The sequence below is a fragment of the Lithobates pipiens genome, unplaced genomic scaffold, assembly GCF_037356315.1.
Source record: "Lithobates pipiens isolate NorthernLeopardFrog02 unplaced genomic scaffold, aLitPip1_a1.2 Scaffold_23, whole genome shotgun sequence".
Lineage (NCBI taxonomy): Eukaryota > Metazoa > Chordata > Amphibia > Anura > Ranidae > Lithobates > Lithobates pipiens.
Genome location: NW_027507785.1, coordinates 218,956,808 through 218,981,537, shown reverse-complemented (window position 1 = coordinate 218,981,537; position 24,730 = coordinate 218,956,808).

Genomic DNA, 24,730 nt, shown 5'->3' with positions numbered 1-24,730 from the left:
GCATTGGGTCACTCTTCTGGTAGCTGGGAAGGATGCAGGACAAGGTGCAGTAGTGTTGGAGGTTGTTCCGCCACCACGCCTCCAAAATGCTACTACTGGGTGTGATACAGGATGTCCTGAGGCAGGCTAGGAAAGTCTGTGTGCATTTCCGCCGATCATATAATGCCACTGCTTGGCTGGCTGAGCTCCAAAAGGAGTTGAACCTGCCCAAGAACCGCCTTATCTGTGACATGCCCACCAGGTGGAACTCAACATTGGCCATGCTGCAGCGGCTGCACATGCAGCAGAGGGCCATCAATGAGTACCTGTGCAACTACGGCACCAGGACAGGGTCGGGGGAGCTTGTTTTTTTTTTACCCCACGCCAGTTGGGCATGATCAGGGATGCATGCACTGTCCTGTCACCATTTGAGGAGGTCACAAGGATGGTGAACAGTGCCAGTGCATGCATCAGTGACACTGTACCTCTTTTCCACCTGTTGGAGCACACGCTGCGTGGAATAATGGACAGGGCACTTGAGGCAGAACAGAGGCAGGAAGAGGAGGACTTCTTTGCCTCTCAAGGCCCCCTTTATCCAGACTAGGGATGAGCTTCGTGTTCGAGTCGAACATACATTCGACTCAAACATCGGCTGTTTGCCTGTTCGGCGAATTCCGAACGTTATGGGCCATTCGCGCCAAATTCGTGTGGCGCTCACGGCCCACAATGCACTGCGTCATCGCAGTGCATTGCTGGCTCATGATTGGCCAAGCATGCCCTGTGACCCCGCATGCTTGGCCAATCACAGCGCCAGCAGCGAGGAGAGCCATGATTGGCCACTGGCAGGATGCCTGTGGCCAATCATAGCTCAGACTGTGTAGTACACGCCCCACACTATACAAAGCCGCCAGCGCGGCGGCCTTGTGTAGTGTGTTGGCGTCTGAAGCAGTTAGTGGGTGTTCTGTGTACCTTCAAGAAAGTACACACCGATCGTTATCGGCCGATTTTCGATCTTGCTGTTGTGTAGTGGTTGTTGTCTGCGTGCCCTGACCGCAGTATACACTGCTATATTCACCTCACCTATATAGCTAGTGATCTATCTTTTATAATAGAGCTTGCAGTCAGTAGTGTTAGGAGCTTGTGCGTGCTGTCTGCGTGCTCTGTACCCAGTACACACCACTATATCCACCTACATAGCTCTTCTCTATTTGAGTCCACTTGCCATCTGCAGGAGTTATTGGAAGTTGTGTGTGCCTCCAGCACAGCACAGTATACATCTGTATATACCCCTTTATCTCTGGTGTTCTATAATAAAGGCATCTGCAGGAGTTAGTGGGTGTTTTGTGCCTCCAGCACAATATACACCTGTATCTACCCTTTATTGCTGTTCTCTAAAAGAGCCATCTGCAGGGCTTAGTGGGTGTTGTGTGACTCCATTACAGTATACCCCTTTATCTCTGGTGTTCTATAATAAAGGCATCTACAGGAGTTAGTGGGTGTTGTGTGCCTCCAGCACAATATACACTACCCAACTGCTGTTTTACCCAACTCCCTTCAGGCCATTACCCTGTCTGGAAGGCCAGCAAGGAGAGGCAGACAGGCGCGAGCCGATAAAAGAGGGCAAGCAGGCTCTGTGTCTAGAGACAACAGTGCTGGTCGTGGACGCGGTGCATTGTCATCAGCACGTGGCCATGGGACACGCTTGTCCTTCTTTTCGGCAGCTGGACATGTTGAACCGCAACATGCCAATGACTTGGTAGAGTGGATGACCAAGCCCTCTTCATCCTCCTCATCCTCTCTCACCCAGTCTCAGGGTACTAGCAAAGCAGCTGCCAACGCATAGTCTTCCCTCGTCTCAATGTCATCATCAGTGACTCCTTCCCTAGACCCACCACGTCCTCCTGAGGAGTCTCCTGAACTCTTTGAGCACAGTGTTGAGTACATGCTCCAGGAAAATGCCCAGTGTTTTGTAGCCTCTGATGATGACACTCAGCTAGAGGAAGGCAGTAGCGTGAATGCGTAGGCATTCCAGGGGCTACGCAAGTATGCAGGCAAAACGATGCCATGCCGTGCTTGTGCTGATTTGTTTTGGGGACAGGAGCCACACTGGGGCGGATGTTTTGTAAGCTCTGCAGGGGCAGGCCGAGAGGTGGTTGACGCCACGCCAGCTTAAGCCAGGAATGGTGGTTTGCGACAATGGCACCAACCTCCTCTCCGCCCTCCGACAGGGACAACTGACCCATGTGCCCTGTGTAGCTCACGTCCTTAACCTGGTGGTGCAGCGGTTCTTGGGCAGGTACCCCAGCTTACAGGATGTCCTGAAGCAGGCCAGGAAAGTCTGTGTGCATTTCCGCCGATCATTTAATGCCTGTGCTCAGCTGGCTGAGCTCCAAAAGGAGTTGAACCTGCCCAAGAACTGCCTTACATGTGACATGCCCACCAGGTGGAACTCAACGTTGGCCATGCTGCAGCGGCTGCACACGCAGCAGAGGGCCATCAATGAGTGAATACAAAGAAGGGGAAGGCGCACTGACCTAGTGCATTACCATAAAACAGCTTTATTTAAAATTGAATCAAATAGCAAAATGGCTACTCACAAACGAGTATTGATCACAGGCAAAATCAATACAATAAATCCATCGCACCAAACGTTTGGCGACTCCAGACCAGATGTCCGAGGAATTTGATGAGTACCTCTACGGAAATGGCTAACGCGTTTCGGGAGTGACCCCCTTTCTTCAGAGCCAAAGAGGGCTATGGCTCTGAAGAAAGGGGGTCACTCCCGAAACGCGTTAGCCATTTCCGTAGAGGTACTCATCAAATTCCTCGGACATCTGGTCTGGAGTCGCCAAACGTTTGGTGCGATGGATTTATTGTATTGATTTTGCCTGTGATCAATACTCGTTTGTGAGTAGCCATTTTGCTATTTGATTCAATTTTAAATAAAGCTGTTTTATGGTAATGCACTAGGTCAGTGCGCCTTCCCCTTCTTTGTATTCTCTCTTTTTAATATTTGAACACCCAATGTTCTAAAGGAGGGCTGCAAGACGTAGTGACTACACCATTTTCAAACTGTCTATATCACATCTAAAGACCAAGAAACCAGAGCGCAGGAGAATTTGCTGTTTTTGGGCCATCAATGAGTACCTGTGAGACTACGGCACCAGGACAGGGTCAGGGGAGCTTGGTTTTTTCTCACCACACCAGTGGGGCATGATCAGGGATGCATGCACTGTCCTGTCACCGTTTGAGGAGGCCACAAGGATGGGGAGCAGTGACAGTGCATGCATCAGTGGCACTGTACCTCTTGTCCCCCTCTTGGAGCATACGCTGCGTGGAATAATGGACAGGGCACTTGAGGCAGAACAGAGGCTGGAAGAGGAGGACTTCCTTGCCTCTCAAGGCCCCCTTTATCCAGACAGTGTTCCTGCTGTGCCACCCATCACCCAGGAAGAGGATGAGGAGGAGGAAGAGGAGGAGGAGGATGATTGTGTCAGCATGGAGGTGGAGGCTGGCACTCAGCATCAGCAGCAGCAGTCTTGTAGGGATGATTTACAGTCCCAAGAAACACGTGGACTTGTACGTGGCTGGGAGGAGGTAGCTGTGGATCATGTTGTCCTTAGTGACCCAGAGGACTCCGGACCGAATGCCTCAGCTAACCTACACTGCATGGCCTCCCTGATCCTGCAAAGCCTGCGGAAGGATCCTCGTATTCTTTGGATCAAGAAGAGGGACCATTACTGGCTGGCCACTCTCCTTGATCCACGGTACAAGGGTAAGGTTGCCGACCTTATCTTGCCATTGCAGGGGGAGCAGAGGATGAGAAATCTCCGGGAGGCCTTGCAGAAAGGTCTGTGCAACTCATTCCCAGAGACTGGGAGGTTACAAACTCCTGGTCCTGGACAACGTGTTGCTGAGGCATCGGTCAGAAGGAGCGGTGAAGAAGGTGGCCGTCTCACTGATGCTTTCAGACAATTTTTTAGTCCGCAGCCCCAAGGTATGATCGGTTCCAGCAACCATCGCCAGCGTCTGATTTACATGGTGCAGGAATACCTAGGGGCAAGGTCAGACTTGGACACCTTTCCCACCGAAAATCCTCTGGCTTACTGGGTCTTGAGGATATATCACTGGCCAGAGCTTGCACAGTATGCAATTGAGCTACTGGCCTGTCCTGCATCCAGCTTTCTTTTAGAACACACATTCAGTGCTGCTGGAGGCTTTGTAACCGATCACAGGGTGCGCCTCTCCACCGACTCGGTTGATCGACTGACCTTCATAAAGATGAATCAGTCTTGGATCACCACCAGCTACCAAGCACCTAAAGCTGATGTAACCGAATAATTGTTTTTGAAATTTCACGTCCCTTCATGACTGCCTATGCTGATGCTGAGTGACTATCCTGTTATGTTGACTTACTATCCTCTTCCTCCGCAATGATCCTGCTGATAGCTTGGAAGAACATTTTTGGTTCTGGGCTCCGCTACCAGTGGCTAAGGCCCAATTTTTCAGCCCCTGTTTAACAGAGGCATGTAATTACAATTTTTGCTGCAATGTTTTACAGCAGGGCTCATTCCTGCACTCCAACTAGAGAATCTGGGAGAGGTTGCAGTGTCGTGGCACCAGCACCAGTGCCTAAGGCCCAATTTTCAGCCCGTGTTTAACAGGGGCATGTAATTCCAATTTTTGATGCAATGCTTTGCAGCAGGGCTCATTCCTGCACTGCAACTAGAGTATCTGGGAGAGGTTGCAGTGTTGTGGCACCAGCACCAGCGCCTAAGACCCAATTTTTCAGCCCCTGTTTAACATGGCGTGTAATTACAATTTTTGATGCAATACTTTGCAGCAGGGCTCATTCCTGCGCTCCAACTAGAGTATCTGTGAGGGTTTGCAGTGTCGTGGCACCAGCACCAGTGCCTAAGGCCCAATTTTTCAGCCGCTGTTTAACAAGGGCATGTAATTACAATTTTTAATGCATTACTTTGCAGCAGTGCTCATTCCTGCTCTCAAACTAGATTTTCTGTGAGGTGTTGCAATGTTGTGGCACCAGTGCCTAAGGCCCAATTTTTCAGCCCCTGTTTAACAGGTGCATGTAATTACAATTCTTGATATAATATTTCACAGCAGGGCCCGTTCCAGTGCCCACCGAGAGTAACTGTGAGGACTTACAGTGTTGTGGCACCAGCACCCCACCACCACCACAACCACCAAAGGCCCAATTTTTCTACCACTGTTCAACAATGGCATGTAATTACAATTCTTGATATAATAGTTCACAGCAGGGAGCTCCAGCACCCACCAAGAGTCACTTTGAGGTCTTACAGTGTTAACTTGTGGCAACACCAACACCTTAGGGCCAAATTTCTGCAGAGCATATAGGGCAGGCCCCTACTTTCAAACATCCAACTTACAAAGTCTCCTACTTGCAAACGGAAGGAGACAACAGGAAGTGAGATGAAAAAAGATGGACGGCCAAAAAAAAATATACAGGGGTGATAACTCTTCCCTATGTTTTCCAAAAAGCTTAAAAATAAATTATTTGACTAGAGCTATACTTTAACAATGTACTACTTCAAAATTACAAACAGATTCTACTTAACACAACAAACCTACACAGTCCCTGTCTTGTTTGCACTGCCTGTATACTGCTGTTCTGAGTCTATAAGGGCTGGGGGCCGCATGCCTTTCCTTTTTTTAATTTGGGTACGGGATTCCCCTTATTATCCGTACAAGACCCAAAGGGGCTGGTAATGGGCAGGGGGGCTACCCATGCCATTTTTCTCACTGATTTTCATCCATATTGCAGGAACCAGACATTACATTAAAACCGCAAGCAGTTTTAAATGACTTTTTTCAGTTAAATGTCATTTTGTGCAGGAACTGTTCTAAACACAGGAAACATGTGCCACTTCACAGGCATACTATGGACACCCCCCAGGCACAATATTTAAAGGAATATTTCACTTTTTTTTCACTTTAAGCGTCATTAAAATCAGTGCTCCCGAAAAAAGTCCATTTAAAAAAAAAAATTGCATTGATCCATGTCCCTTGGGGCAGGAGCCGGGTCCCCAAACCCTTTTTAGGACAATAACTTGCATATTAGCCTTTAAAATTAGCACTTTTGATTTCGAAAGTTCAAGTCCCATAGACTTTAATGGGGATCTAAAGTTCGTACGAATGTTCGGTCTGTCCGAAGGTTCTGGTGCGAACCGAACCAGTGGGTGTTCGGCTCATCCCTAGTGCCCACTGAGCGTGCCATATCAACTGTGTGTAGACTATCCTGTCTCACAATCGGAACAAAACAGCATCGGCCTGAGCAGAACTCAGTCATTCATAGGCAGCTTTGAACACTATCAATGTATACAAATCTTCCTCTGATTGGCCAAATTAGATATTGTGATGGCATTAGCCCGCCTCTCCAACTCAGCCAATCAGAGGAAGCTTTTTAGTCCTACAAAGTTGCCTATGAATAGCTGAGCGGCGCTAAAACCAACGCTATTTTGTTCCGGGTATGGGACAGGAGGGTCTTATCTCACACCTGGAACACAGTGCTGTATACTGTATGTAGCTAAGGCTACATACAGTTTATTCAGCACCCAGTGGGTACATATGTTAATGAAGGAAATCGTTTGTTTGGACCAACTTAGCCCAAACAAACTATTCAAAGTGAAATTAAACCCGGACATCAGCTTTAAAATTGTCAACAAACAAAGTTCTCAGCCACTTTTCTTAATCCATATTGGGGTCCCCCCCCCAATTTCTACCAGGCCCAATGCAAAAATCAACAAAAACAAGTATGAGAATCCCCTCCAAAACCCATGCCAGACCCTTTTCTGAGCATGCGGCTTGGTAAGTCAGGAAAGGGAGGGGGATAAGTGTGTGCCCTTCCTCCTGAAGCATACCATATGCCCTCAACTTGGGGGGGGGGGAGGCACCTTATCCCTACTCATTCACAAAAAAGGTAAAATCTAAAAACACAGCGATAGTTAGTTTCTAGGTGTATTTTGTAGTTGTCCCCTCCCCTTTTCTTTTCTTTTATACACTTATTCACACTTTTCTTGTATAAATGTGATTTTAATAATGTTCAAGAAGATTTTAGTAAAGGGGTGCTCCACAATTTATAACTCAGTGCTTTTTGTGGGTACCAAGACACAACTTCCTCAGGTGCTGAAAAACTATATCTTAAAAATGAATATTTATTTTGACATAGAAGTTTTTATATCCTTAATCATTCATCAATTTTAATACATTTATTGAACATAGAAAAAAGGTTGGGAAAGAAATGCGCTACAGTGTGAATTATAGGTAATCTTGTGAAAGATTAAATTGAGTAGAAGCTGCGGTTCTATTCTGTACCAAAAATACAAACTTGAATAAAACTAAAAATTATGAGAACTGCACTAACCCGTAATAAAGTATACTAGGTTGAGGGATAGCCTCACTAATTGGGACCATGCTCCCCTCCACCAACTATAATTGCTCTAAACAAACTACAGTGGTAAAAAAAATCAATATCATAAAGTGAAAAAATGGACACTAATCAAATGTCTCAAGAATATTGAAATAAATTTGTGACCAAAATTATAAAGCAAAAAGTAGTAATGAATGTGTATAAATTACTCCGGACCCTTAATGAAAACATGTGACTAACACCACATACTAAAGTCCTTTAAAATAAAAGTCCAAAGAAGAATATGTGCACCACTTGTGACCATAAGTGTGACAAATTCAAATGAATAAATAGATGAATCCACAAAATTCTTCTAGTGCTGTGAACCATATAGAATCCACCACCACCTATGTGAGAATTGGCTTTTTACCAGAACGTTCAGACCCCAAAGGGTCAAAAAGGGCTTATAAGAATTATGGCAGCCTCTCCAACCATCACACTCCTCCACCGTTATAAATGGTCTCCTATATATGCATCCACTGTAGCTGGCTTTCGAAAGGCTCTCCCATTAACAGTGACTCATAAGTGGGCATCCATACATAAAAGACAGAATGGCTCCAAATAGTGTAAAATCCCAATTTAATATAGTTAAAAAATATAAAAATGCACACTTACGAACATGAAGAAACATCAGGCCTTAAGTGGGTTGCGCCGGCAGGACGCACATCATCACAAACCCATCCTCCCCAGATCAAAAACACAAATCACGAGGTGACGTCAGTGCGTCGATCCGCCCTACGCATTTCGTAATAAGTTGCGTTGTCCAGGGGCATTTATTGAACATAGGATTTAAGGCCTAGGGAACACCAACTGCACCAAACCTCCCCAGGGGAGGAGAACCTTATAGAAAAAAAAGAAAAAGGAGAAGAGGGAGGGCGATGGATTGGAAAGGAATTAATATAGGAATGCCTATATCAAACACACAAACACATGCATAGGAGGAATTGTACTTTCTGTAAATATTTATCAAATATTTATCAATTATTATGCATACCCTAAAGGGTTCACACAAAACCCCATGCAAAGGGTAGAAGAAAAGAGAAAGGGAAATCCGTACTCCTCACTTGTAAGTATGGTGGTGGTCAAACTTTATGGGATGCTGACAGTTTTTCCAACTGTAAATATTTTAACTGTCAGCCAGTAAAATATGGGCACTTTTCTCCTGCCAGTAAATGCCAGTGACAGGAAAAGGTTGCCAGTTAAAAATATGGATGTGACGCTCAGCTCCATCCAAAGCCAGCCAAGACCATCCAAGTGCCTGCTACATTGTGTTTAGGCGGCACTGGGGGGGGTGGTGCCTGAACATATCATGGTGCAAAAGGAGCCATGCAGAGCAGTGGGAGCCTCATGTCTGGGTCTGCGGGGAGGGATGAGGCAAGCCAGGAGTAAGACTGTCTGTACTGTTTGGACTGAAGTGACCACCTGGCATGGAGAGAGACTGTCATTGTGACTCAGGAGGGAAAGTGTCATATTGGGGAGGTGCCATCATCATCATCTGTGCTGCTGTACACTGCTGTGAGAGTCAATTCCATATGTGTGTGCCTGCCCATTCAAATTTTTTGCCCTCCTGAGTCATGTCCCTGAGCTACTTACTATATTGAAAAAAAAATAAGAAATAGGTTTTTCCCTTAATAGCTACCTTAAAGAGGGATTCCACCAAAAAAAAAAATATTAAAAGCCAGCAGCTATAAATACTACAGCTGCTGACTTTTAATAAATGGACACTCACCTGTCCCGGGTTCCAGCGATGCCGGCAGCCGAGGCCGATCAATCGCTCGGCCCTCGGCTGCTGCCGCCACCATTCTAGGTGAGGGAATCAGGAAGTGAAGCGAATCGGCTTCACTTCCCGGTTCCCTACTGCGCATTTGCGCGAGTTGCGCCGCGCAATAGGAAATCTCCGCGCTGTCACTGGGACCCGTGTGTGTCCCAGCAGAAAGCGCGGCAGGGCAGGAAATGGCGTAGACTCCCACGGGAGTCTATGCCCGGAAGTGGGTGTAAATACCTGTCTTTGACAGGTATCTCCACCCCCTCCCCCCTGAAAGGTGTCAATTGTGACACCGGAGGGGGGAGGGATCCGATCAGCGGAGGTTCCACTTTAGGGTGGAATCCCGCTTTAATATCACATTGTTAATTGCATATTGTTTGTAGCCTAAATACTGAAATGTGCACTTAAAACTGTAATTTTGTAACTTTTGGAATTACCAATAAAAACTTAACTGTGTCAGTACATTTCAACCTAGTAGGTTGGCAACACTGGAAGCTGACCAAATAGACATATGTCAATGTGGGGAAAACCCTACAAAAGATTCTACTGGCAACTTTAGAGAAATTATAAGCAACATACCTTGTGTCAGTTTTAACAGATTCTATGGCTGTATATCAAACCTATTATTAAATATATAAACTATGCTTACAAATCACCCTAAAGTATCAGATCCCCTCATGAAGTCTGCTATCAAAACACCTTGTGAAAAATATGTAAACTTTTAACCACTTGCTTACTGGGCACTTAAACCCCCCTCCTGCCCAGACCAATTTTCAGCTTTCAGGGCTGATGCACTTTGAATGACAATTGCGCGGCCATATAACACTGTACCCAAATTACATTTTTATAATTTTTTTCCTACAAATAGAGCTTTCTTTTGGTGGTATTTAATTACAGCTGGGAGTTTTATTTTTTGCTAAACAAACAAAAAAAGATGCAAAAAAAAAAAAACATGTTTTATAGTTTGTTATAACATTTTGCAAACAGGTCATTTTTCTCCTTCATTGAAATGCGCTGATGAGGCGGCACTGGCGGGCACTGATAGGCGGCACTGGTGGGCCTGATAGGCTGCACTGGTGGGCACTGATAGGCACAGTTAAGGCGGCACTAATAGGCACAGATAAGGTGGCACCGATAGGCACAGATAAGGCAGTACTGATGGGCACAGATAAGGTGGCACTGATGGGCAAAGATGGGCACAGATAAGATGGCACTGATGGGTAGCACAGATGGGTGGCATGGATGGGTGGCACTAAGGGGCACTGATAGGTACCACTGATAGATGGGACTGATGGGCACTGATAGGTGGCACTGATAGGTGGCTCTGATAGGTGGCACTGCTGGGCACTGATGGGCGGCACTGATGGGCACTGATGGGCACTGGTAGATGACACTGATGGGCACGAATATGTGGCACTGGGGTGCAGCACTGTTGTTGAGGCAGATTATGGGCACTGATAGGTGGCACTGTGGGCACTGATAGGTGGCACTGTGGGCACTGATGGGTGGCACTATGGGCACTGATGGGGGGCACTTTTTTATTATCTAGCTGGCACTGGCAGGGGGCAGGTGGGCACTGATAAGCTGGCCGTGATCGGGACTGATGTCCCGATCACGGCCACCGGTGATCGGCTTTTTTTTTTCTCCGGCTCTGTTGTGTCACATGATCAGCTGTCATTGGCTGACAGCTGATCACGTGGTAAGGGGTTGGGATCGACCCCTTGCTCCGATCCGTGATCAGGCGCGTCTCATAGACTCGCTGATCACAGAGCGTGCCGCGCGCGCCCCTCAGGGGGCGTGCAGGCCACTCGTGCACGGGACGACGTCAATAGATGTAGTCCAGGCAAAGCAGGTCCGCACTGTAGCCGTCATTTGGCTATAGCGCGGATCTTTAGTGGTTAATAAACATCAACAGAAAAAAATATCAGTCACCACTCTGCAGCACTATAAATAAAACTAATCCCCTGACTTAAAACAGACCCAACACTCCAGCATGTCACATCTTAGCATGAGTAAGATGCTCTTTCTTCTTCCATATGGCGGGCCCCACTACAATGTGAAAAATAGAAAATGAGAAACGGAGCCAAAACCAAAAAACTATATATGTTCTAATGCAGCACCAAAAATTTGTGAAAACTAATAAACATAAAATATTAAACAATAATTTAAAAAATGAAATAATAAAAAAGGGCGCAAATAGACATAAAGTAACCCAATATGACTAATCATATAGTATATAATAACAACAAATGAACCATAATTGATGTAAAAAAAGTCCAGCAAAATACATATGGATAAAAAAAACTATAAAAAAAAAAGCTAAAAATATATATCTTCTATATATGCTTTCTCCAACACTGTGCCTCCTAAAGTGCACTGTGCTTTAAATCTTGAAACAAAAGTACTTCACCCGAAGTGCCATATAAATGGGCTCACCAGATGTCTTTGGCCACAAAGTGACCACCAGGCCTATAATAAAGGGAATTCTTCCTACTTTAAGTAGAATATTCCAAGCCACATGTACTGTAGCTCCAATCAGATGTTTCCAAAATTAATCAAACTGCAATCCCATCATGGATGGTAAATTCCTCAGTCTGTTACACTCTTATGTGTATATGCACAGCTCCTTTTTCATTACATCTGTGAAGTTGGGCTCCCCCATAAATGATTTGCCGCTTGACATGCATGGTACAGGAGCTCTCCATTTCCACCTTCAGCTGAGGTGCACACCGCAATTCCTGCATCACATATTGAGTGATGGACCGGCCCCTGCCTCGCCCTCCAGCTGCGCTGCTACCTGCTGGATTTTATATATGTATGTAAGTGCTTATATTAAAGACAGTATTACACTATTATTGTCTTTCTGTGGCTCGGTTATGGGGGAGCTCAACTTCACAGATGTAATGAAAAAGGAGCTGTGGATATACACATAAGAGTGTAACAGATTGAGGAATTTTCCATTCATGATGGGATTGCAGTTCGATTCATTTTGGAAACAGCTGATTGAAGCTACATGTGTCTTGAAAGATTCTAGTTAAAGGAGGTAAGATTCCAACTACAATGTGGCTCCTTTATCAGTTATCTTGAATAGGCCCATTTTGAACATTAAGGTCCTAAGTTGTTTACAAGGTTATATTCAACATTAGGGATGAGCCAAATACCCCCCCCCCCCCCCCGTTAAGTTTGCATCCAGAACATGCGAACAGGCAAAAAATTTGTTCGAACACGCGAACACCATTAAAGTCTATGGGACACCAACATGAATAATCAAATATTTTAAACGCTTATTTGCGAGTTATTGTCATAAAAAGTGTTTAGGGACCCGGGTCCTGCCCCAGGGGACATGTATCAATGCAAAAAAAAGTTTTAAAAACAGCCGTTTTTTCGGGAGCAGTGATTTTAATAATTTTAATAATGCTTAACATGAAACAATAAAAGTGTAATATTCCTTTAAATTTTGTACCTGGGGGGTGTCTATAGTATGCCTGTAAAGTGGTGCATGTTTCCCGTGTTTAGAACAGTCTGAGAGCAAAATGAAATTTCGAAAGGAAAAAACTTGCAGCTATAATAAATTGTCGGTCCCGGCAATACACATAAAAGTCATGGAAAAAAACTCCATGGGATTCCCCACAGGGGAACCCCAATCCAAAATGAAAAAACAATTTGTGGGGTCCCCCCAAATTCCATACCAGGCCCTTCAGGTCTGGATCCTACAGGATTATGACAAGTTGGGCTATGGGAGTAGTGACTTCCATTCTCAGTATGATAGATATGGTCATGAATGCTTTGAAAGAACATTCTTTTCGTTTTTTAGAATTCCTTAGTGACCCAGAGGACTCCGGACCGAATGCCTCAGCAAACCTACGCTGCATGGCCTCCCTGATCCTGCAAAGCCTGCGAAAGGAGAGGGATCATTACTGGCTGGCAACCCTCCTTAATCCACATTACAAGGGTAAGGTTGCGGAACTTATCCAGCCATCGCAGAGGTAGCAGAGGATGAAACTTCTTCGGGAGGCCTTGCAGAAAGGTTTGTGCAACATGTTTCCAGAGCCTGTTACTGGATCTTGAGGATGTATCACTGGCCAGAGCTTGCCCAGCATGCAACTGAGCTTCTGGCCTGTCCTGCATCCAGCGTTCTTCCAGAATGCACATTCAGTGCTGCTGGAGGCTTTATAACTGATCACAGAGTGCGCCTGTCCACTGACTCGGTTGATTGGCTCACCTTCATAAAAATGAATCAGTTTGGGATCACCAGCTACCAAGCACCTGATGCTGATATCACCAAATATTTTTTTATGAATGTGAGATCCCTTCAAGACTGCCTATGCTGATGCTGAGTGACTATCCTGTTATTCTGAGTGAATATCCTATTCCTTCTCAATGTTCCTGTTGATAGCTTGTAAGAACATTTTTGGTTCTGAGCACCACCACCAGTGGCTAAGGCCCAATTTTTCTGCCCCTGTTTAACAGGGCCATGTAATTACAATTTTTGCTGTAATATTTTGCAGCGGGGCTTGTTTCTGCACTGAACTAGAGTATCTGTGAGGGGTTGCAGTGTTGTGGTACCAGCACAAGTGCCTAAAGCCCAATTTTTCTGCCGCTGTTCAACAGGGGCGTGTAATTACAATTTTTTCTGTAAAATTTTGCAGCAGGACTTGTTCATGCACTCAACTAGAGTATCTGTAAGGGGTTGCCGTGTTGTGGCACCAGCACCAGTGCCTAAAGCCCAATTTTTCTGCCCCTGTTCAACAGGGGAGTGTAATTAAAATTTTTGATCTAATATTTCACAGCAGTGCCCGTTCCTGCACCCACCAAGAGTAACTGTAAAGGCTTACAGTGTTGTGGCAACACCCCCAAAGGCCCAATTTTTCAGACCCTGGTCAACAGGAGCATGTAATTACAATTTTTGATATAATATTTTACAGAAAGGCCTGTTTCAGCGCCCACCAAGAGTAACTGTGAGGGCTTACAGTGTTCTGGTACCACCAACACCCAAGGCCCAGATTTCTGCAGAGTATATAGGGCAGACCCCTACTTTCAAACATCCGACTTACAAATGACTCCTATTTACAAACGGAGGGAGACAACAGGAAGTGAGAGGAAATCTACCGCTAGCAAGGGAAATTCTCTCCTGTAAGCCTTTGTACACACGGTCGGAGATTCCGTCGGAATGTGTCCTATCGGACCGTTTTGTCGGATATTCCGACTGTGTGTGGTATGCATCGGACTGTTTCCGTCGGAATATCCGTCAGACCAAATTTTACAACTTGCTGGAAATATTTTCCGACAAACTGCTCCGATCGGACATACTCCGATCATGTGTAGCCTACTCCGACGGACAAAGTGCCACGCATGCTCAGATCAAATTCCTAGGCCAAAGCTATTGGCTACTAGCCTGAACGTAGTCCCATCGTAACGAAATAACGTCATCATGTTATGTACAATCGGATTTTCCGACAACTTTGTCCGACCGTGTGTATGCAACAGTTTCGGACAAAATCCGTCGGACAAAATCCGTCGGACAAAATCCAACGGACAAAATCCAACGGATTTGGTTGTCAGAATGTCGGACCTTGTGTGTAGGAGTCAATATGGGAAAAAGGTTTCTCCTCCACTAATGCTTTATCACGAATCCACCAAATCCACCAAAACCCCAAATTTTTAAAATACAATTGTCATTGGGGCAGAAAGTGAGGTGAAATCTTCTGAATAGGGGCACAGACAGCAAAACAAATGTTACACGGGGGATAACCCTTCCCTATGTTTTCCAAAAAGCTTAAAAATAAATTTTTTGGCTTGAGCTACACTTACAAAATGTACCTGTTCCAAATTACAAACAGGTTCAACTTAAGAACAAACCTGCAGTCCCGGTCTTTCTTGGGACCACCTGTCTACAGCTGTTCAGAGTATATAAGGCCCGGGGGGGCCCACACCTTTTATTTTTTTAATTTGGGTGCGGGGTTCCTGTCAGGGCTGGCTTAGCCCTTCCTTCTCTGGGCTGGCTGCTCAGCTGTCGGCTAATTGCCAGCTCTCATCTCTCTCCACAGTCACTCAGCTGTTCCTGATCCTACTCATCTGACCTACCTACTTAAAGCTGTCCAGCTCACTTCATCTCTGCCTTCGCCTTGGTCACATCACAAGAAACCATCTCCTGCAGTTCTGTTTAAAGACTGGCTTGCCAACATCCCTTCTGGCTCCTTACCCTGCTTGCTGTTGCTCCACTTGGATCCCTGACTTCTGGCCTGGCTGATTACCCGATCTGGTTATTGAACTCTGGCCTGGCTGACTACTCGATCCGGTTACTGGACTCTGGTTATGCTTTGACTACGCTTACTCTATTTACCTTTTTATTTTTTATTAATAAACAAGTGTGATTTAATTGTACTTCTGTCTCGGTCTGGGTCATGGTTTCTGACAGTTCCCCTTAATATCCATACAAGACCCAATAGGCCTGGTAATGGGCTGGGGGGTTACCGTTTTTCTCAATAATTTTCATCCAAATTGCTGGGACCCGACATTAAATTACAGCCGCAAGCAGTTTTAAATTACTTTTATTCCTTTAGAAATGTAATTTTGTGCAGGGACTGTTCTAAACATGGGAAACACGTGCCACTATACAGGCATACTATAGACACCCTCCAGGTACAATATTTAAAGGAATATTTCACTTTTATTTTTTCACTTTAAGCATCATTAAAATCACTGCTCCCGAAAAAACTGCAGTTTTTAAAACTTTTTTTGCATTGATACATGTCCCCTGGGGCAGGACCCGGGTCCCAAACCCTTTTTATTACAATAACTTGCATATTAGCCTTTACAATTTGCAGTTTTGTTTTATCACGTTCGAGTCCCATTGACTTTATCTGTGTTTGAAAGTTCACGCTAACTTTTGGCCCGTTCGCATGTTCTGGATGCTAACTGAACCGGGGAGTGTTTGGCTCATCCCCAGAATCTTATGAATTATCTCCTGATGCCTTGCATATTTTGTAAGTCTTGCCTTGTCGTTGTCCTTACTCCTTGAAGAGACCAAAATTGTCTCCCTGGAGTGTGAATCTTGGCATGCTTTTTCCAAAGATTTCTTACCATAACCTCTTGAAGATGAATCTGTCTTGTAACTCTTTTGCCTTACATTTAAAATCATTTTCATTGGAACAGTTCCTAGTTATCAGCAGGTACTGGTCCCTTTAGCATGGTTTTTGTGAAAACTCTTTGGGGTACGTAATAATTAATACATTTTTATAGAACATACAACTTCCCCTGCTCATGTGTTTGATATGGGTACATGTCTTTGCAAAAATCTGTATATTTTTTTCCAGTTTTGTATTTTTGTGATTATGTGTAAATTGTGTATGAGTGGGCACCTAGAAATTTCTGATTTCTGGCAAATTGTACTTATACCTCTAAAATCAATCACATAATCCAATGATTAAAATCCACAATCATGACGCCCAATGCCAGATGACCTGCTGAAGGGAACCCCCACTAATTCATATCATGCTCTGTAGTATCACTACAGGACATGATATAAACAGGAGGGGTCTCCCAGATGATCAAAGATTAAGCACATCCTTACTAGTTTCTTTCTTACAAATATGTAGGCAGTTTACAACTTTTTTCTGCTTGAGTTTATCTAGTAGATGTGGAGTGGTTTAATTAGCACTGGAACCTTAACACCCCTTTCACGCCAGGGCGTTTTGCAGGCGCTATAGCGTTAGAAATAGCGCCTACAATCCGCCCTAAAGAAGCTTCACTATTGTGGGTAGTGTGAAAGCCCCAACGGCTTTCACACTACAGCGGTACGCTGGCAGGACATCAGATAAAAGTCCTGCCAGCAGCTTCTTTGGAGCGGTGAAGGAGCGGTGTGTTTACCGCTCCTCTACCGCTGCTCTCCATTGAAATCAATGGGGCAGTGCTGTAATGCCACCGGCAAAACGCCGCTATTGCGGCATATTGCCAGCGGTTTTAACCCTTTTGCGGCCGCTAGCGGGGGTAAAAGCACCCCGCTAGCGGCCAAAATGCAGCGCAAATCCACCGCAAATCCGGCGGCTAAAAATAGCGGCGTTTTACCACCGACGCAAAGGGCGGTGTGGTGTGAAAGAGGTCTTAAATTATAAGGGATTATTTTGAGTGGACACATATTTAGAATGAACCTGTGTGCAAATGGGTATATGTAAAGGGGACTCTTTATGAATATTTGAAAAGGGATGTAAATACTGTTACTCTATAGTATGTAATTACAAATTTTGTAATTTAGCTTTCGTACACCTACAGCATGTGGCATGTTAAACAGATTAGCGCTTTTATATCATTCATTTGTTTTTTCAAAAATAATTTCTGGAAGAATTGTTATATCATGGGCAGCTGCTAGATTTTGAGTTTCATTTATTGAATGTGCCTCAGTGTATCCTTATCCTTATTTATCCTTTTTAGCTACAAAAAGTGTTACTGGGCTGGGGTCATTTTAAAGCTTCTAAAATATATATATTTTTTTAAATTTGACTTGAGTGCTAGTTTACCAAACCCAAATTCAATTATGTTTTCTGGAATTTTTGTAATTTTAATGATAATTTTAAGAGAAGCTCACACCGGTACTTCTTTGTTTCTGTGAAAAGTAACATAAACAGTCAATTACTTTATGTGAAAAAAATAGTAGTCATCTCCTTTATTTACATAATATAATTACATATTTTGACAGAACAGATGAAAAAAAGAAGCACTGAATCTACTTCCCAGGAAATAGTCACACTAACCTATCAATAATCAGAGCTAATTATTTTTTGAACTGTAATTTTTTTTCTCTGTACCGTCTCCAAATACATGATGAATGTGCTGGTGCTGTAACCAAAGTTCCTTTTTTTGTGGGCTAAAACACAGTTGTTTATCCTAATGTATTGACATTCATGAAGCCAACTTGTCTTTTGCTGGTGTCAGATGTGAAAATAAATAGATATTAAGCTGTCACTCACTGAAATTACAAAGTCCAGAGAACATTTCCTAGACTTTCTGTTCACTTTGATGGACATAGGTGTTTAAGTGTGATGAAATACTGCTTGGATTCAGAGAGGAAAAGAAAAATGCCAGATCCCAGAACCCTCTGTTTTTTTATAAGCAGCATAACATTTGACTTCCTCCGTGTCATATGCCATAAGTGCAACATTTCCATCAATCCCTAGAGGTTATTGCTGCATTTTGCCTAGCTCCCAGAGCAGGGCAAAGGTTACTCCCTGTGGTTTTCTACACAAATCTGTAGCGGATAATAGAACGCCTTCTAGTTTTTAAATTATTCACAAGACACTTCAAGCGAGTCATCTGTCACTAACAAACAACATTAACACAATTAAAAATTAATGGTCATCTGATAGCCTAGAAAGTCTGGCACTTGCCTTTATTTGATGGGATTCTCATGAAAGCTATCTCACCGGCTTAATGCTGTCGACCATATCTTGCCTTCCTGGGAGAATTCTTCTCTGTTTCACATTATGGTTTGTCTGTCAAAACACTATAAAATTAGGATCTTTTACATCATTGTGATTTAAACAGCTATTATAACTGATGGAGAGATTGACAGTTGAAAGACAATTTCCCAAAAGATTCCGGAAGGCATATCAATGCAAAAGTTCATAGAGCCAATATCTTCAGACCATAGCATCTTCCTTCCCCTTTGTTCTCTCTTGTACTGACAGTGATTTGACTCAAAACATTATATTCACACAATAACAAATCTATATTCATTTAAACTGCAAGAACTTGTTGGGTTATTCAAATAATTGGGCTCATTTGTTTAACAATGAAACAAAGTAACAACAGAGTGTATCTAAATCCAAACTCTTTAACCAACTGTGTGGTCGCACAAGCTCCTGTAATGTCAAAAATTTGAATAATTTTTTATATGTCCTGCTTTCAATTACATCATGCAACCAAATAGCTATCACAGCCACTTCCTGTCCTAAGATGGCAACGCTTACTCAGTTCAGCTGCAGAGTTGCCATTCATCTCGTTGTGCTATCAATTTCAATAAACAGCACAGTGCAATGATACAATCTGCTATAGTAAACACAATAAAATTGTGATGTTCAATAGGGATGGGCCAAATGGACCCCTGGTTTGCACCAGAACTTTCAAACACCGCAAAAGTTTGGCCCCGAATAACGAACCTCATTAAAGTCAATGGGACCCAAATGTCAAAAATCAAAAGTGCCCATTTTTATGGCATATATGCAAGTAATTGAGCATACAGTTGTTATAGGGGTCTAGGTCCTGCCCTGGGGGACATGTATCAATAAAAAAAGTTTGTGAAAAACTTCATTTTTAAATGAGCAGTGATTTTTTGATTTTAAAGTGAAAGCATAAAAATGAAAAATGCCTTTCAATATAGTGCATGGGGGGTCCCCGTAGTCTACCTGTAAAGTGGCAGATCTGTACCATGTCTAGAATCTGCTGCAGCAATAATTACATTCATAAAGTCAAACAAATGATATTTTCCCTGCAAGCTGCTTTTATTTTGCTCAGCAACAGCTGGGGAGCCAGTGTGTATTATGAGTCCACAATGTAGTGCACTGGGAACAAGATTAGAGATTTTTTGGATTCATTCTGGTGTCACTTTGACTTTGGATAGAAGTAACGGGTGCGTAAAAATTGGTCTTTGGGTGTCGGTGGTGCCTTCCCACTGTAACCCTATAGAGGTAGTCTTGATGAAAGCAAGAATTGGCCTTGCTGTAAAAAAATGCAATGATATGCATCTGTCAAACAGGTGCTGAAAAATTGGTCTTTGGGTGTTAATTGTGCCCATGAAACCTATACTAAAAACATTCTTCCAGATGAAATGATTAAACACCCTTAAAGCTGTTTAGCCTCGAATTCATGCAGAGATTCCACATTCCAAAAAGTCAGTGACATCAACATCAGGGGCTTCATAGCTAGTAATACAGGACTGATTCATTTTTATAAAATGGTCCACAGAGTCTGTGGACAGACTTGTTCTATGATCAGTAACAAAACCTCCTGCAGCATTGAATGCCCATTCTGAAAGCACGCTGGATGCAGGGAATCCCAAAAACTCAATAGCATACTGGCCAAGTTCTGGCCAGTGGTCTATTTTCATGACCCAGTAAGTCAGTGGATTATCAGCTGGAATGCTCTCTCTGTTTTGGCCCAGAGGTAATCGTCCACCATGTGATGCAGACACTGCCAATGGGATGTGGAAGCTGACAGCCCTGGGCAGTGAGGACTAAAAAAATTCTGAAATGCCTTACTTAGGCGGACACCTTGTCTAACACTCCTCTCTTGACCAAAAGAAGACTCAGGAAAGTCAGGAAAAACGTTCAATAAAATCCTCTTTAATGTGCCCTCAAGAGATTTTATCTTCTGCACTCTCTGTGGGGATGGGAGGAGTCCTAAGACCTTCTCCTTATAACGGTGGTCAAGGAGGGTTGCCAACCAGTAATCTTCCTTCTCCTTTATGTCACGTATTCTTGGATCCTTTCACAGGCTTTGAAGCATGAGGTTGCCCATGCGCCTCAAATTTGCTGAGACTTGAGAAGCAGACTCCTCTGGGTCACTCAGGATGACAGCATCTGGAACTTCCTTCTCCCAGCCACGTACTAATTCCATGAGTCCTGGGGTTTGAAAGTCATCGCTTACAGATTGACACATGTCTTCCTCTTCTTCAAAGACTATGAAAGTGCCAGAATCCTCCTCCTCATCCTCCTGCCCTCTCTCCTCCTGTGTTTTCTGTGACATAGGAATGGTGGTGTCTGGATAAAGTGGGCCTTGAGAGGAAAGGAAGTCTTCCTCTTCCTTCTGCTGCTCTGCCTCCAGTACCCTGTCCATAATGCCACGCAGAGTCTGCTCCAGCAGGAACATAACAGGGATTGTGTCACTGATGCATGCATTGTCATTGCTCACCATCCTTGTGGCCTCCTCAGATGGTGACAATACAGTGCATGTTTACCTAAAGATCAGCCATTGGCGTGGGGAAAAAAGCTGAAGTGGCCTGAGCCTGTCGCCGTGCCGTACTGGCACAGATACTTGTTCACGGCCCTCTGCTGCATGTATAGCCGTGCAGCATTCCCAAAGTTGAGTTCCACTTGGTGGGCATGTCACAAATCAGGCGGTTTACAGGCAGGTGGAATTCCCACTGAATTTCAACCAACTGAGCACTGGCTGTGTATGACCTCCTGAAATGGCTACAGACTCTTCTGGCCTGTTTTAGTCCATCTTGCAACCCTGGGTACGTACTTAGGAAATGCTTCATCACCAAATTGAGGACATGTGCCAGACATAGCACATGTGTCAACCTTCCCTGTCTAAAGGCGGGCAGGAGGTTTGAGCCATTACTGGCTCAAACTGGCACCATTCCAGGCTCCAGCTGGTGTGATGTGAAAAACCTCTGGGCCTGTCCCTGCAGAGCTGCAAGAATCTCTGCTTCGTTGTGGTTCCTGTCCCCTAAACACACCAGCTGAAACACTGCATGGCCCCTTTTAGCCTGGCTCTGGGAATAGCCCTTTGAATGGGTACCTGATGTTAATAGGACAATTCTGCAGAGAAGAGTATGGAGGTGGTGGAGGAGGAGGAGAAAGTAGAGCTCACAGGTCTGGCATCATCACCACAAGCTGTATGGAGGCATGGGAGTACAACAAGCTTCAGCACTGAGTCCTGTCCTGCATACTTTCGAGTTGCAAGCAACGTTACCTAGTGTGCTATGAACTAAATATATTGTCCCTGCCCATGCTTGCTGGACCATGTGTCAGCAGTAAGGTGGATTTTACGGCTGACTACCTTGCCCAACTAAGCCAGAATCATGTGATGGTAGAAAGATGGAATGGCCTTACCTGAAAAGTAATAGCGACTATGAACCTGCCATTGTGATACAGCACACATTCTGAAAATTCACAGAAGGGGCAGAATCTACCAGGCTTAAAGGCAGAAGTTGGAGAGCCAAAAGCTTTGACAAGCTTGCATTCAGACGCTGGGCATGTTGGTGACAGGGTCTGTATTTTTTTTCTGCTGCAGCAGATGGGGCAGAGAAATTTGCTGGCTACAGTCTATAGCTGGTGGTGTGCTGCTGGCAGGAGTGCTGCTAGGACTTCTACCATTATCCCTGTCAGTGGAGTCTGCTGAAAGGTAATGACTCAGTATCGCAGGGGCAGACTGAAGTGGGTAAGGAGGAGGAGGAGGGACAGATTTGTACCCCTTTTGTGTGGCTTTTAGGTGCTCTTGCCAATGGGCTGAGTGGCTGGACATTAAATACCTTGTTAGGCACGTGGTACCCAAATGTTTGGTGTTTTTGCCAAGTTTGATGTGCCTGAGACACAGTTTGCAGATAGCAACAGGGCAATCTGCTGCAGATGTGCTGAAAAAGCCCCAGACAGCTGAGCTTTGGGGAGTGGGCCAGGAGATAACAGCTGCAGAATGTTATGAACTAAGGTGGCTGCTCTCTACTCTTTCTTGATGTCGGCCACCTTGGAGTTGTGCCACCTCATCTTCAGTTTCCTCCTCTGCTCTGACACCCAAGTCGCATCAGTGACCTTATAATCATCATCATCATCATCATCTCCATATCCATCTCCTCCATCTTCATCATTACCACTGGAGACAACTTGGCAATACTCTGCCGCTTGAGGAACATGAATGACAATTTGTCTACCAGTGTTCCTCCCTCTCTCTAGGCTCTTGTTCCTGTCATCCTCAACAGCAGAACCAACATCTGAATCCAGTAATGACTGGGCATCATCAAGGAGCAAGTGGCTGACACTGTGGTCAAATAACTCAGCTGACCCCTCAATGGCTGATGTTGGGACTATGGCAAGAATAGATGTGGACAAGGAGGCATTATTATCCACTCTGGCAACTGCAGGGAACTGCACACTTGTCTCTACTTGCGTGGAGGATGAGAAAGGTTTAGTAAGCCAGTCCACCACTTCTTCTGTATGCTGTGATGTTATGATTGATGCCCTGCCTGAGGACTGACCTGATTTGTTGTTGGCCCCTTTATAGTGCCAAGGGAACATCTGGCTCACCTTTTTATCCTCTTAGATATTATTGGGAGGGAGGGGGCGGTGCTTATAAGCAAACGTAAAGAAGAAGTTGAAATCTGTACATAGATGCACTTTAATCAATGTAAAGAGGTGTTTGGTGCACTTTAATTTGAGTACTCACACTACACAGACACACTCCCCGAATACACTATAATATAGTGCAATATAATGCGCCAAATGTACAGGTATGCACAGAACTATATGGCGTTAAACTGGCTGTAACGCCCACAGAACTATATGGCGTTGAACTGGCAGTAACGCACACAAAACAGTATGGTGTTAAACTGGCAATAACGCACACAGAACTATATGGCGTTAAACTGGCAGTAACGCATACAGAACTATATGGTGTTAAACTGTCAGTAATGCACACAAAACGATATAGCGTTAAACTGGCAGTAACGCATGCAAAACTATATGGAGTTAAACTGGCAGTAACGCATGCAAAACGATATGGCATTAAACTGGCAGTAACGCACACAGAACTATATGGCATTAAACTGGCAGTAACGTGTGCAAAACTATATGGAGTTAAACTGGCTTGATTCAGAGCATGCATGGAATTTTGTATGTCAGAATTGTCTACACATGCTCGGAATTTACGATAACAAATTTTGTTGTCGGAAAATTTGACATGCAAAACGTTTTGTTGTTAAACTGGCAGTAATGCACACAAATCGAAATTACGTTAAACTGGCAGTGACGCATGCAAAACGATATGGCGTTAAACTAGCAGTAATGCACACAGAAATAAATGGCGTTAAACTTGCAGTTACGCACACAAAACTAAAATTGCGTTAAACTGGCAGTTACGCACACAGAAGTAAATGGTGTTAAACTGGCAGTAACGCAATCAAATAGACGGTGTTCAACCATCACTACACTGACGCTATCTGAACTGTCCCTACTCTAGCTATACACTAATGTCAAGATTACTGACACAATCTCACTACACTACACTGCAACTATATGAGCTGTCCCTACTCTACCCTAATGTACAGTGGTGTGAAAAAGTGTTTGCCCCCCTTCCTCATTTCCTGTTCCTTTGCATGTTTGTCACACTTAAGTGTTTCGGAACATCAAACCAATTTAAACAATAGTCAAGGACAACACAAGTAAACACAAAATGCAATTTGTAAATGAAGGTGTTTATTATTAAAGGTGAAAAAAAATCCAAACCATCATGGCCCTGTGTGAAAAAGTGATTGCCCCCCTTGTTAAAACATACTATAACTGTGGTTGTCCACACCTGAGTTCGATTTCTCTAGCCACACCCAGGCCTGATTATTGCCACACCTGTTCACAATCAAGGCATCACTTAAATAGGAGCTGCTTGACACAGTAAGGTCCACCAGAAGATCCTTAAAAGCTACACATCATGCCGAGACCCAAAGAAATTCAGGAACAATTGAGAAAGAAAGTAATTGAGATCTATCAGTCTGGAAAGGGTTATAAAGCCATTTCCAAAGCTTTGGGAATCCAGCGAACCACAGTGAGAGCCAT